General features: G+C 51.4%; 1 protein-coding gene across 1 annotated transcript in view; it reads right to left on the reverse strand.

Annotated features, from left to right (window-relative positions):
• Nucleotides 1-14,104, reverse strand: part of Mob2 (MOB kinase activator 2) — a 62,825-nt gene that overhangs the window by 48,493 nt on the left and 228 nt on the right. The gene's annotated exons all lie outside the window — the stretch shown is intronic.

A 14,104-nucleotide genomic window follows, 5' to 3' on the forward strand; every position in this document is an offset into this window, starting at 1 on the left:
CACTCCATCCTAGGGCTCCAATGCCAGAGAGAGCCACACAGGGTCTATCCAGTCATGCATGGTCAGGAAATAGATGAGGGCTGCCCAAACTCAGGACATGCAGGAGGTGCCCAGGCCATCAAAGGACAAGGCTTGACTCTCTGTATGGTGCCCACAGGGTGTGAACCCCAATGCCGGAACCTAGCCCAGGACATACATGCTACTGTGCAGCCCCAGCTGTTTCACCAGGGACCATCCCATATCTAGGGTCTTCATTTTGAACAGTTTGGTCTCTGTCTCACAAATGTCTTTAGGGAACACCTTATACTTAATGTCAGAAATGACAGAAACCTGCAGTGCAGGGATGTAGCCCCAGTGGAAGAGTACTTGCTAAACGTGCCTAAGGCCCTGATCCAATCTCTGGCACCAGAAAACAACAGACCAACAGCAGTGCTCTTGCAACTATACCTGGCAGCAAAATCAGTTCTCAGAAGGGCAGAGCCAAGAAACTGCCACCATTCCCCATCTGCCCTAGCATGGGGACAACCTTGGGACTCCAATGACAGCAGTGTCTACAAAATACTACTTGTTTGACACTTTTGAGGAAGATGACCTAGGTTGCATTTACTATCTGATGAGTTTGTGAGTGGAAACAAAATTTTGCTGAATGCTTCTGTTTGTCAACTGAACTGTTTGTAAACAGAAGTGTGTGTGAACCTAGGAACTGCTGTACCTGGGGACAAGTAGGAGTGCCACAGACAAAAAAAAAAAAAAAAAAAAAAAGGCAAAAATAAAGCACCAGAAGAAACACGAGAGACCATAGCTACCCAACTTTGGAATGATCAGGTCAGGGCCAGAAGTTCCAGAGGAGCCCAAGGGGTGGTTCTGTCCTAGGAGGAATGAGGCAGCAGCCTCCCAGGGCAGCTGTGTCCCCACCCTACTGAAACTGTGGGCACTCAGCAAGCCAGATTCCAACCTCTGCTGCCTGCAGAGCTGACAAACAGTGTAAACATTTAAGGTAGCCTCAAATGTCCTCTCCTTCTCAGCACTGTGAAAGCAGGCCACCAAGGCCTTGACAGCCTCCCTGCCCCAACACAACTGCAGTTCCACCACAATCACAGCAGGGACAGTCACAGAGCTGAAACCTGAAACCAAGTTTCATGTCACACCCCTGGCAGACAGGGAACAGCATAGGCAGTGCCCTGACAATTATGTGCTAGACTCAGTCAACTAGGACATGTGCAAGAAGAACATCACAAGGGACTTCCTCATTGGTCCCTCTGTTCGTGTGTCATTTCATGATGTACCTTCTTCTCAAGGACAGGCCTCATCATGCAACTGAGTTGCTCAACCCACCTCAATGGCCTATGTTCCTACATGTCCTTGGTTCAGGCAGCCCTCATCTGTGTGGTGGACTCTGCATGGCCAATGACCCTAGGGTAGAGAGCCTGTTGGGATGGGTGAGACCTACACCTTCAGAGTGACACTGCTCAGGCACCTGGAGGAGACAGATCTGGCGCAGACTCCTCCAGGGCCTCAGGGCTCATCTCAGTGTTCCGGGGCCAGGATGGCCCTTTTGGACTTGAGTGAGTAGGATGTGAACTCCACAAATGCTGCCACTAGGCACCAGGCCCAAGTACCAGCTCCATTATCAGAGCAGCAAGGATTGCCCTGCAGACAGAGTCGTATCAGGGACAGGGGACACAGCTGGAGACAAATGGCCTTGTTCTGTTCCTGGTGCCAGTCCAGATCTAAGGAGCAGCAACTCACAATTGCTGCTACTTAAACCACAGCACCCAGGAAAGAGCAGCTGATCCAGGAAGCAGAGCACTCCGAAAGGAGCTGCACCCAACACCATCTTCCCCTCTGCTGTACACACTGTTTCTGCAGAGAAGTCAGAGCACAAGCCCTGCAGGCCACAGCCCAGAGCACCTGGGCAGACAGTGGTGGTACATGTGGTTTTAGAGGAAGTACACTTGTCAGCATGGCACTGCAAGATGACACTGATTTTCTATGAACCAGGTGCCCAGTGCTGCTTCAGTCAAAGCACAATTGAAGGCACTAGAAAAGGCTTTAACACACTTGCACTCAATGAGACTGTCTTAAGCCACCTGATGGGACAGTTATGCATGTACTACCATGGTTCAAGCCAGGGGGAACATCACATTCAAATCTGAGCCACCTGGCAGTGAGACAAAGGAATTTAGGCACCACAGTAAATGTGTTAATGACAGGTGCTTCTGACCCTCCTGCTGACAGTCCTACTCCAGATAGGCTCTTGGCTTCCATCCACTCCAGACGGATGAGAAATGATGTAGTCAGTGTGCCCAGGACCCACTGAGGGAGAGAAGGCATGGTCCTTGCTATGATTTGTGTCTAGATGTTCCCCCAACACCTCATGCAGTCATGGGGTGGGCTTCTACAGTTTTTGACTGACTTATGGTCCAACGCTGGGATTATGGGTGTGAGTGCTACACCCACCCTGGGGTGGATAGCCATGTGCCACCATGCCTTGGAGCCAGCTGAATATGGACTGAAAGCTCCACTGTGAGCTAAATAAACCCTTCTTTCCCTAATTTTGGGTGTCAGGTATTTTGTCCCAGCAATGAGAAAAGTAACCAACTCAGTCCTCCGTGTATCTCAATGCTCTTGCATGTCAGTGTTGAGGCAGCCAGCAGGCATGGCCAGGGTCAGACCTATCCAGCACCACTCTCTGCTCCCACAGGAGAGAGAAGTCCACAGAAGTGTGCACACTGAAGCAGCAGCACATTTTATCAAGATAGGAAGGGCGTTATCTGCAGGCAGCACTGCTGTCACCAGAGAGGCTGAACCCACAAGAGAGACAAGGCTACTAGGAGTCCTCAAATCTATGTCAACGGACAGATGCCCAGCATCACTGGGGTGGACTCAGCCTTACACTCCAGAGCCCCACAGAAGGAATGGCACAGAATGATACAGGACAAGAAAGCAACTTGTGGGCCTACCAGGCCGATGCACAGGCAGGCATGGGGCAGAGGGAAGGCACCTGGGCCTGCCACCCCAGGTTCTGAGTTCTCGTACCCATCTCTTGTTTAGCCGTGCCTCCAATAGCCAGGGAAAGCCTGAAGTCAGAACAAGCAGGGAAGAGGTGGCTCTGCCCTCATGCAGTAACAGGAGCCCCAGGTTACAAAGCCACTAGGGCTGTTTAGAAGCCTCTAATGTCCACTAGTTTCCAAGAGGACCTAGGCTCTACCCAAGGGTCCCACCTCATCTTGCCACTTCAGGGGCAAGCATTCTTGGGGCACTGCCCTATGCCTGCTGCCTTTGCAGCATGTCCCAAAGCCACAGCTCCAAGCAGGTTCCTGGGCAGTTGAGCAGTGCCAAGTGCCACCTAGCCATGTATTCTTGACAGAGGAGCTGAGCAGTCAGTTCCAGCTAAGGAAGGGTGAGCACAGGGCCCAGCAGACACTAGGAGCACTATAACTCCTGCTCTGCTGCACCCTCCCCACACGTACCCTCCTGCCTAGGTCCCAGCACACACTCTGAATGCAGTCTGCGTAGGGGAGGGTGGAGGGCCTTCAGGCCCACCCTGCCCAACAGGTCCTCCTTGGCTTCTATGTCTCTAAGAACTAGCTGGTGGCTAACGTGAATATTTTAAAATGTGGAGAACTCATGTTTGCCTCATGAAAACATGACCAAGTCAAGGTGAAGTGGGCAAAAACCAAGCGGATGACTACAGAAGAAAACCACAAGGCCTGGAGTGAAAGATGCTGACCCACCACCCTTGCAGAGAAGGGGACTGGCCATGGTCTTGGCTGCCAGCCAGCCAAGGTCTTCACAGAGCAATGTGCAAGGCTGGCAGAGAATGCGAAGACAATGTGTGCTGGTGCTGCCACTGGGAATGTGGCAGCTTTGCTAGAATTCTACTCATGGAAATGCCAACTGTGGGCAGTGCACAGCCTGGAGCCATTTCCTAAATACCCAATGAAAGGAGATATAGGTTTGGGCATGTCCAGAGGCAGCCCTCAGAATTTCACATTATATGTCTGTTTACTGGCTCAGAAAAGTCCACACAGAGTGTGGCGCGGCTTTAATTTAAAGTTTAGAATAACTGTCTTTAGGCAGGGGGATGATTTGCTTTTTATTTTCTGTTTCTTTTGTGCTTCATACTTCTACAGTGGGCATGTAACACCAAGTTCTACAAGAGCAAGGATCTTGTCCCTTCCAGTTCTGTCCAGGATATTCCACCCTTGATAGCCATAAGCACTAGGCAAGCAAATGCTACATCCAACAGAGGGTCCTGAGTGTACTCCCACACTAGGCCCCAGGTAGCAAAGGGAGCATGTCAGCTGCTGCCCTTTGGAGGCACAGGTCTGGTGGGTGAGGAAACCATACACAATGAGGATAATGCCAGGCACAGCTTCTCTTAGGGCCCCTGGGGCACCAAGGACCACAGGTTTGAACAGAAAAGCTCAAACTCACAAGGAAAGCAACACCTCAAATCCACCTTCCCAAGCAGTTGTTAGAGATTCCATCTCCATCCTGCACCCAGGACTGGAGGTGCCCTCAAGGGCTCCCAGCTCAGGCACCTGCCTCTTGTAAAGGACGGTGGCAGGGTACAAGCAGCCTACGATATGCACATTTTCCTCTCTGTCCTGTCATCACAACACTACAATACGGTAGAAACAGTCACTTTACCCATACCCCACTCCCCATTTCCTCAGGTGTCAGGCCCTGGACAAGGCACCACTGTGGGACCATCATATCCCCAACCCCCATAAGGCAAAGAAAACTACTACTTTATAGTCAGAAAGCAGAAGGCCACAGATTTTGGCCAGCACCAGGATCATGGTCCTGACTGTACTCCCCACCTGTCTATCCACAAGCAGCTGTTTCATAGGCACCCACCCACGTGAAGCCACTGTTTCATAGGCACCCACCCACATGAAGCTACGATGCCAGAAATGCCGCACCTGTGTTACCACAGGCCCAGCTTCCACAGGCTGTGAAGTCCCTTCAGTGTCTGTTAGAGAACCCAGCAGGTCCTGCCAGACTGCTATAGTGCAGGCACATGAAGAAGGGTGAGAGAAGCCTGACAAACACACAGAGAGCAGATTCACTCAGTAGGGCTGCACCATTACACGGGACTAGGCTTTCCATCCAAGCCTGTTGTGGAAGGGTCAATCTTCTTCCTTCCAGCATAACATGGTTGTGTGCTAAGTGCCAGGCAGTGTGGTTCAATGGGGAAGGCCAGGCTGTGCAGGAACCACTGAGTATCAATGTCCCCCAGAAAGGGACTGGGGCTCAGGGGCTCTTCCTGAACAAGAGCCACCCTGCACTTCTCTCCAAGGGTATCTCCTCCATCATCAAGTCTGGAAGTCAGAGGATGCTGCTTCTTCAGCCATGAACTTGCTGAGGCAATCTCTGTGCAGGGGGCACTCAACTAGGCCAGAGATAGCACCTAGCCATCTGCGTGGTCCCAGGATCCAGTGGTGGCACAAGCTGTGCTCCTCACTTGCATCTGAAAGTGCCCCTGCAGCACCCTTGCTGTGAGAGGTCCAGGGCCCAAGGAAGCCCAGGTGCTGGGGATGGTTCCTTCTTACCTCCACCCCCTTGGTACCCCAGGGTAACATCAGCAGACCCACCAGGCACAGAGCTGCCCTGCCCAGGCAGTGTATTTGCACTGGCAGCTTCTAGTTAATGAGTAGCTGAGATGGGGTGGTAATTACTAGTCCCTTCTACCTCTGGGTCACTCTCCCCACTGGCTCTGCTGGACTCCAGCTCTCGAAGGCCCAAGAGCACAACCCTCCTTCAGTGCAAGAATATGCAACAGGTGATGGTAAACCCTCACTGCTCCCTGAGAAGATGCTGAGAGAAGCAAAGCCCAGCCTTTTGATTATCCAAGGCAGGCTGCGGAGGAACTGCTTGGGGGCCAGGGCCAGTAACAGAAGGTTTCTGGGAGGCAGCTAGAGCACTTCCAACCTGAAGCAGACCTGTCTGATTCCTGTGGGTACCTCCATATAGGCAAGCAGTCCATCATAATGTGAGGGGGCTCCTTTTAGAAGACATCACATACAGGAGGGTGCTGGGCATGGTGTCCAATCATGGGCCTTACTGCTGTGCCCTGGCACGTCTGGGCACAGTCCTGGCCTTAATCACTACAGAGGGTACAGAAGGCAGAGGAAGGAAATCTGTACTAGGCAGGAAAGCCCAATGGTTACTCTCCCCAGAAGTCAGAGGCCAAGAGGAAGGCCAGTGGGACTTCCAGATGAGGCAGGTAGGGAGCAGATAGCTGGCACAGACAAAGAGGCTGCTGTGCTAAGGACCCAAAGGTCTGCAGCAGGCCTACCAGCAAGGGCTCTGGGAAGGGAAGGCGCTATCTGGTCCAACAGGGAATGAGCCAGGTGGCTTTGTGGAGCACACCACTTGGCTCAACATGGTAGCCTGCATGCTCCTTCATCTGCTACCAGGAGTGCTGGCACTAGATGCTCCTGTGATGGCACATAGACAGGCACACCACAAAGGCACAGAGTGGCCTGAGAGTCAAACCAGACTGCCTAGCTTGGGACCCACCCCCTTTATAGCCTCTGTGCCAAACAGTAGTCTGTCTGTAGGTTTCACTTGCCACTCCAAAGCAAAGCTGCAAACTACTAGCATCATTCCAGGGGTGCTGGGATCCCAGGACCAGCTGACCCAGTGTCCACAATGGGGCTGCCAACAGTGCCCTGCTACACCTGAGTGCTCCTGCCCAGAAACAGGCTTCCCCTCCCACTCCCATCTTGAATCCAGAGGGCTGTAACTCCTGGACAACAGAAAGTGGCAAAAGTGATGGTTCTGCCTCCCAGCTCGCCCAGCATGGGTAGCCCTGGGGCTCCATGCCCAGTGGCCCAGGCCCACAGGCCCACACTGCACAGCCACACAAAGGCTTACTTGCCTCTTACCCTGTCACGGGTACACAGCGGAGTTTTGAATAAGCCCCATGAAGCAAAAAACAACAACAGAAGCCACATGGAAGCCAGCTTCTGAATCTGGCTGGAGACTGGCAACAAGGAATGCCATTCTTCTCACCACTTTTTACTCTGGAAAGTAGCTACTTTTTAAACTAAAAATGGTGCTTATGATAATAATACTAGGTTCTTTTCAAATGAATTAAAGATTTTTTTCAGGTTTTTAAATTTATGTGGTCTGACGACTGAACCCCAAGGATTGCTGAGCTATATCCCCGGCCCTTTTCATTTTTAAATTTTGAGACAAGGTATCACCTAGTTACACAAACTAGGCTCACATGTACAGTCTTGCCTCAGCCTCCCAAGTAGTTCAGATTACAGGCGTATACCACCACATGTGCCTATTTAATCTCTAATATGGTAAACGCTGAAAGCTACAATCCATGGAAATTCAGCACTTTTCAGTGTAAAGAGGTCCTGCCAGCAGAGCTTAAGAACTCTCTGTAGACTGAGGATATGACTCCACAAGGAGAGAGGGCCCTGGGGGACAGTGACGCAGAACAATGGTGGGCCAGAACCAAGACTGAGAGCAAGGACAGCTTAGGTCTCTTACCCCAACTATTGCTGGAGGTCACACAGGAGTGACCCGGGGATGGAACAAGAGAGGTGATGGCCCCTCAATGAGGCAGGAAGTTCCAGGGAGTCAGTAGCAGTGGCTGCTCATCTGAGCAGATTTCCCTCACTCCAGCCAGGGGCCACAAACCTGCACTTGCTGAGAGCCCATCACTGCCCAGAAGGGATGCAAGAAGCCATGTAGAGGCTATCTGCCCAGACTGGCCACTGCTCTGGGTGCCAGTCACAGGAGGGCTCACCTGAGGGTGACGATGACAGGTCAAAAGCAGATGCAAGGTAACCACTACTGCCCTGCATAAACATGCAAAGTGTGCAACACAACCCAGGAAGTACATATCCAGCATCCTTCTGTATCTGGAGAATTTATCTGTGGATTCTACCAACCAAGGACCAGAAATACTCAGGAAAAACTGTCTACAATGAATATGCCACAGGACTTTTTCTTGTTCTTATTCCCTAAACAATACAGTACAACAACTATTTACATAGCAGCAGCACTGTACTAACTTGAGAAGATCCAAAGATGATTTACTGTATACAGGACGCTTTGCACAGGTCCTGTGTGAAAACTACACCATCACATAGGAGGCACCAGGACATCTGTGGACGTTGATATCTGAGGGGTCCTAGAACCAATCCCTGAAGACATCAAGGGACAGATACAGAAAACTGTGAGTTCGTATTTTCAATGTGATATTACAGGGGTTTATTTTGTGTGTTAGTTGATGGTAGTTCACATCATATTTCTTGATATCAGAAACTTGGTTACTAATACATGATTTGTTTTTGTTGTTACCAAAACACCAATCTGACCTTTGCCATAGCCCTGCAGCAGGACACTTACCAGTGCTCCCCACCCCCATCTCCAGCCCCCATCACCTTACAAACCTCTGCAGCCATCAACATACAACATAGCAAGCCACTGGCTCACATACCTTTCCCAGGGCCAGCCCTGCTCAAGGGGTCAACATCTGGCTCCTTGGGGCCACCTGGCACTGTCAGGCCTTTCCACAGACTGGGGACAAGGCCAAGTAAGGTGGGGTTGGGAACTTGGCAGATTCACATGCTGCAATTCAAGCCCCTCAAGGGTTCCAGAGGTTGTATTCCTTGTGCCAGCCCAAGGTAGGAGGGGAGGGGTGTTGCTAAAAGGGCAACTGAAAGGAAAGCCCCTTACCTGGAAAGACCACAGGTAAAGTTAGACTTTGCCTCCACTCCTGCTTCCAAGCCCTCCACTTCACTGGCTCCACTGGGCAAAGCCACACACCTCTGTGGGTGTGCCCTGCCTTCCAAACACAACGCTGAAGTGCACCGCCCAACACCAAGCCACCCAGTGCACATACCACATTCAGGTATGTGAAACAGACTTAACTACATCACCCTGCTACTCTGGGGACATCTCCCCCAAAAGGAAAATATGGACCAATAAAGCAGCCCCAGTGCCGTGCACACCAGCAAAAGGAAGTTCAAAAGAAAACTAGGAAAGAGAAGCATGTGAGGCTGCAGGCCACAGCAGAGTTGTGTGGGCCACTCCAAGTAGGGCCACAGTCACACATGGCCTGTACACCTTGCAGACCACTTTCTTCTCCCTTTAAACTTCCACATTTTGTTTTTGTTTCAATTGTCCTACTTCCGTGTTCCCAGGCACTGCCCCACAAAGCTACAATGAACACACTGGGTGTGCCCTAGTCACAAAAACCTGTGCAGAAGGAAAAACAAACACAAGGCAGAAGAATGGGCGGCACTTCCGCCAGACAGGCTGGAGCAACACACCGTCTTCCCCCTGAATCAGCCTGAGGCAGGGAGCACAGGAAGGCACTGCTCCCTGCAGCTCGCCCCAGTACTGGTTCCCACCAGCAGTCACAGAAGGGCCCATCCAGGGTCTGCTCAGGCCATCCTGTTGGCTCCTAAGCCTGGACCTTGCTCAGTGCCCACAGCATATCTAGGCAAACACAGGGAGTAGAATTTGGTGTTTCCGCTTCTATGGCTATTACCAGGACAAATGCAAGAAACACTGGGCTAAAAGATTGCTGACATACGTGTCATGACTAAGATGGACTCCAAGCCCCACCCTTTCACACAAGTGACCACAGCAGAGGCCATACTCCCCACAAGGCAAGACACTATAGATGAGCACAGCCTTACCTGGTGTCTCTCCTAAGCACACCCAGCTAGAACATTGGCACACAGCCACACACTGGCTTTCTAGGACCCTGGGAGAGGCCTCCTGAGCAGGTACAGGGTGGGCAACCCCAGGAAACAGCTGGACATGGAGGCACCTGGGAGGGCAAACACAAGCCTCCCACTGTGCTCCCAGACACACCTATGCTGGGAAGCCCGCCCTGCTGCCTGCCAGTCCAACCTACAGAGGATTCTGTGCCACCTCTGGGGGATCACTGCCTGCTGGTACCCTGACAGCTTTGGGGACACTTGGTACCAGGCCTCCTAAGGTATGATGTAAGACAGAAATGGCTTGTTGCTGAGGGTGTCCTGGTACACATGGCACCCCCCAGACCTGTCCTTAAAGGGACTCTGAGTGCAACATCTCACATGCAGACACCTCCACAAATTCAACCTGAAGGCCAGCTGGGACAGCCCTCATGGAAAGAGCCTACATCACACCCTGCCATAGGGTCACCATGGAGAGCTGGGGCAGAGACAGCTCTTCTACCCTGCCTCTGTGCCTCTATGAGGACTGTTCCTACTTTTGGGGCTCCACCCTTTCTCTTAGGAAAATCCTCTAACAAGCTCCTGCATACTTCACACTCCCTCCTCCTCCATGCTTCCAAGAAACTTGTCCTCAACCTCCCCTGCTGGCATGAGAACCCAAAGAACACCTTCATCTTGAAATGCTTCCGTGCCAGCATGCAGCCAAAGAACTCATGATCCTGGACACCCCAGCTGAGGAAGAAGCCTGATACACCATCAAAAGAAACTGGGTCACAGCAGAGCATGGTGGTACACATCTATCATGCCAGCTTTGGAGAGGCTGAGGCAAGATGGTTGAGAATGAAACTCAGCAGTATAACGTTGCTAAATTTGCTCTCTAGTAAGGGGGTGGGGGCAGGGGTGGGAGACAGCTGGGTCATGGCAGCATCAGCCATGATTACAGAGGGGACACATCCCAGTGTCCATCCATGGATGAATGGGGAAATAAATATGCACATCTCCACACCACCATTGCCTAGAATAGAACTGTTAGTGAGTGTAACACAGATGAACTTTAAAGGGTGCACTATTTACTGAATCTGCCAAGAGACCAGATAGCAGGTCTCCGTCCCTATGAAGTGCCAAAACCAGAAATCTATAGAGAATGTGGATTGGTGTTGCCTCAGGCAGGGGCATGGCAACTGCAGTGGACCCACAGGTTCTTTTGAGGGTGAGGGCAACATTCTAAAATTAATCCACAGTGAAGGTTACAAAAGCCTGCAATTTCACAAAAAATTATTTAATTGTACACTTGAAACAAGCAAACTTTGTGGTATGTAAATGATACCTCATGAGGCTGCTGAAACAAAACCCAGAGACTGGCAAGTCCAGCCGGGTGCCAGCCACCCGGAAACACCCTCCCAGGAGCAAAGCAAGGAGGAAAACAAAGCATCTACACTGCAGATACCTGCACACAAGGCTTTCCTATTCAGAGCAAAAGGCTGCTGAGGGCAGCTCCAGACAGGCTGGAAGGCCTGGGGCTATTTAGCAAATATTTGTCAGTTGAGTAAGAATCACAACCTTCAGCTGCATTCAGCATTACATGGCCCACACTGGCTTCTGCCTTTCACCAGCATCAGAGAGCTCTAAAGGCCACCTTGCTCACCATCGCTGAAGCCTGGAACGTTAACAGGAGAGGGTTGTTGTGAAGGCACCTGCAGCTCTGAAAGAAGAGCTAAGAATGCCCAGGAAAGGTGCCCTGGCAATTGTGTTGAGGAGGCACTGCAGAGGAGTGGGGAATGGCAGGAGGGTTGGAGTGTGGCCACCAGTCAGAAGTGAAGGAGGGCCATTTCCTCTTCAGAATCCCAGGTGTTTGGGAGCTTCTGGAACCTGCTTTCTGTCGATATAATTTAAGCTGCATTCCTACATTCTGCTCACAAATGCCTGCTGCTGCCAGTGAAGCAGACAAAAATGTCTTCTAAAGTACCAACGAATACATGGAAGATTCCCTTCCTCTCTCAGACAGTGCAGCCTCTTCTTGGGTGGTGCTCTGCCATTGGCTGCCCAGAACAGAACAGAGTTTGACTGTATAAGAGGTGGGAACCCTTTGAAATTTATAAATTAGTTTTTGTAAGGAAAAAAAAAAAAAAAGGAAGGAAGATGTCTAACTACACAATACTTCAACAGCAAGCTCAAGGCAACGCCAAACACAGGAAGCACACAGGAAGAGAGGCAGCTGAGAGCCACACCTCACAATGCTCTCCAGAGAAGTGCCAGCAAGGTCCACCATCAAGTCGTAGTGCCAAGCTCTGCTCTGGCTTTCCAGGGCACATTTCCCTGAGGGGCCTCCCTTCTCAGGGCAGCTGGAGCATGAAACACAAGGCTGCTCTATGCTCAGCAGGCCCAACTAACTCCCCCCAGTGAAAAGGAAGATGTGGTTTTCACTTGCATGTCTATAGACCACCCGTCTGGTCCTAATGAAGAAAGGGAGGGCAGTGAGTGCTCCTAGCTGCTACCCTCAAGTCTATGCTTTACCCAACAGGAACTAATGAAAAGAAACCCTTTCTCCTTTTTTTTTTTTTTAAAAAGCTTTTCAAACATGAGAATTATATTCCAAACTATTTACTTAATTGACACTGAATGGTTTGAATTAAGAAAAATATCAAGAAAGAGTAAAAAACAGCACATTTCCCGAATCTTCCAGTCCAAAACCCAGTTTCAGGATTAATGACAGATGAAAGCCCACAGAGGCCCTGAGATAGGAGCCAGCTTCTTCACTTATGCTGACCCCTCATTGTCTCTTCTTCAAGGGAGGAGCCCAGTGAGGTAAGCAGTGCACACAGCGGGCCAGACCAGGATGTCTGTGCCTCTTGCCCTGCAGCTTTCCTCTTATCTTTACACTAGCTGTGAAACAAGCAGGGGGAGAAGAGATAAAGGACTCCCTGGGCTACCTGCACTCCACCATTATAGAACACCAGCCTGAAACTAAACTCTCAAGAAAGAACTATATTTGATGACTGAAACATATCACTTAAGAAAGGAGATTGTATTTAAATAACTGTTTAAGAATTCGATATTCCTAATGACCACTCTGCCACCTGCTAAATTTAAAAGCACACAGGTACACAGAGACAACCACACTGCATCCTAATTCCTCTTTAAAAATTTCCACTTCGTTTCTGAACTGCAACCTCGTTTTCATAGAAAGGCAGCAACGAATACTCCTTTCCTTCCCAGAAGCCTTAGAAGCACCAGCATCTCACTGCCCCTCCACCAATACCTGGACAGTTCCTAGCTTGGGGCAGGAGATGAGGGCACAGCTGAGCTTTCTGAGTGCCCTACTCATGACACAAGTCTTGACAAGAGTTACAAGAACCAGTCCCTCAGAAGCCTAAGCCCGATGATGGTCTGGATATTGACAATGATGACAGCAAAGGCCATAAAGTACACACTGACTGCTGGTTGGTCTCCAGGCCCAAAGCAACTGCTACTTATGGACACACACCATATCACCCAAACACACACACTGCAGTGGGCAGCCTCAGCAGCCTAGCTGATTAAGCAGGTCCTCTTGTCATGAAGCCCTGTGACTGCAACTAGGAGACACTAGGAACTAGACTGCCTCCAGTGCATCCCGCAAGCATCCCCTGGGTAAACACAGACAGCAAGCATCTGATTCCAAGTAGGGCGAACATAGGTGTGTGCCCTGCACTCATGGAGCCTGTGGACTTCAGAGGTCTGGTACAAGACGCTTCTGTATACTGACAGTTGCCAACATTGCTGCAAGCCAAGCATGTGCTGGCCTTTACCTCAGTTTACCCTTCCACAAGACTGCACTGCAAGTTCATGATTTTCTTCCAGCAGGTGACTTTGAAAAGCAGCCCTAGAGAGGTGCACACCATTAGTAAACAGGTCAGGCGGCAGGGCTGCCTCTCCGGTATACGCCCTGAGTCCTGCACCCTGACTCCCGGTCCCGGCCTGATTTGCCCCTGGCTGCACGCCTCGAGGTCTGGGGCTGGTGGACACCATGCCCCGGGGGGCTGGGCGGGGGTCCACCGCCTGCGCTACCGTGTCAACGGTGCTCACCCCCAGAGCCCGAGACACCGAACCCTGTCCGCCAAGACGGACCAGCTCTGCGCTTCGCATCCAGTCCAGCCCTCGCGGCTTAAGTCGACCCGCGGGAATAAGCTGACTCCGCAGAGGGTCCGGGACGGAGGCGCCCGCCCTCGGTCCTCCTCAAAAGTAATTCTAAAACTCTTTTCAGGCGGAGTAACTTTCGCTGGCCCCGGGACGAAGGCCGACCGGTCCCCGCTCGTCACCCTGCAGCGAGGGAATTCGGCCTCGCGGGACTGGGCCTCGCGCCCGCCCCTCCGCCGGCGCCGCGTCCCGCCTCAGGGCCTCTGCCGCGGGCCGCCGCGCCC

The sequence above is a fragment of the Octodon degus genome, unplaced genomic scaffold (genome assembly GCF_000260255.1).
Source record: "Octodon degus isolate 3935 unplaced genomic scaffold, OctDeg1.0 scaffold00093, whole genome shotgun sequence".
Lineage (NCBI taxonomy): Eukaryota > Metazoa > Chordata > Mammalia > Rodentia > Octodontidae > Octodon > Octodon degus.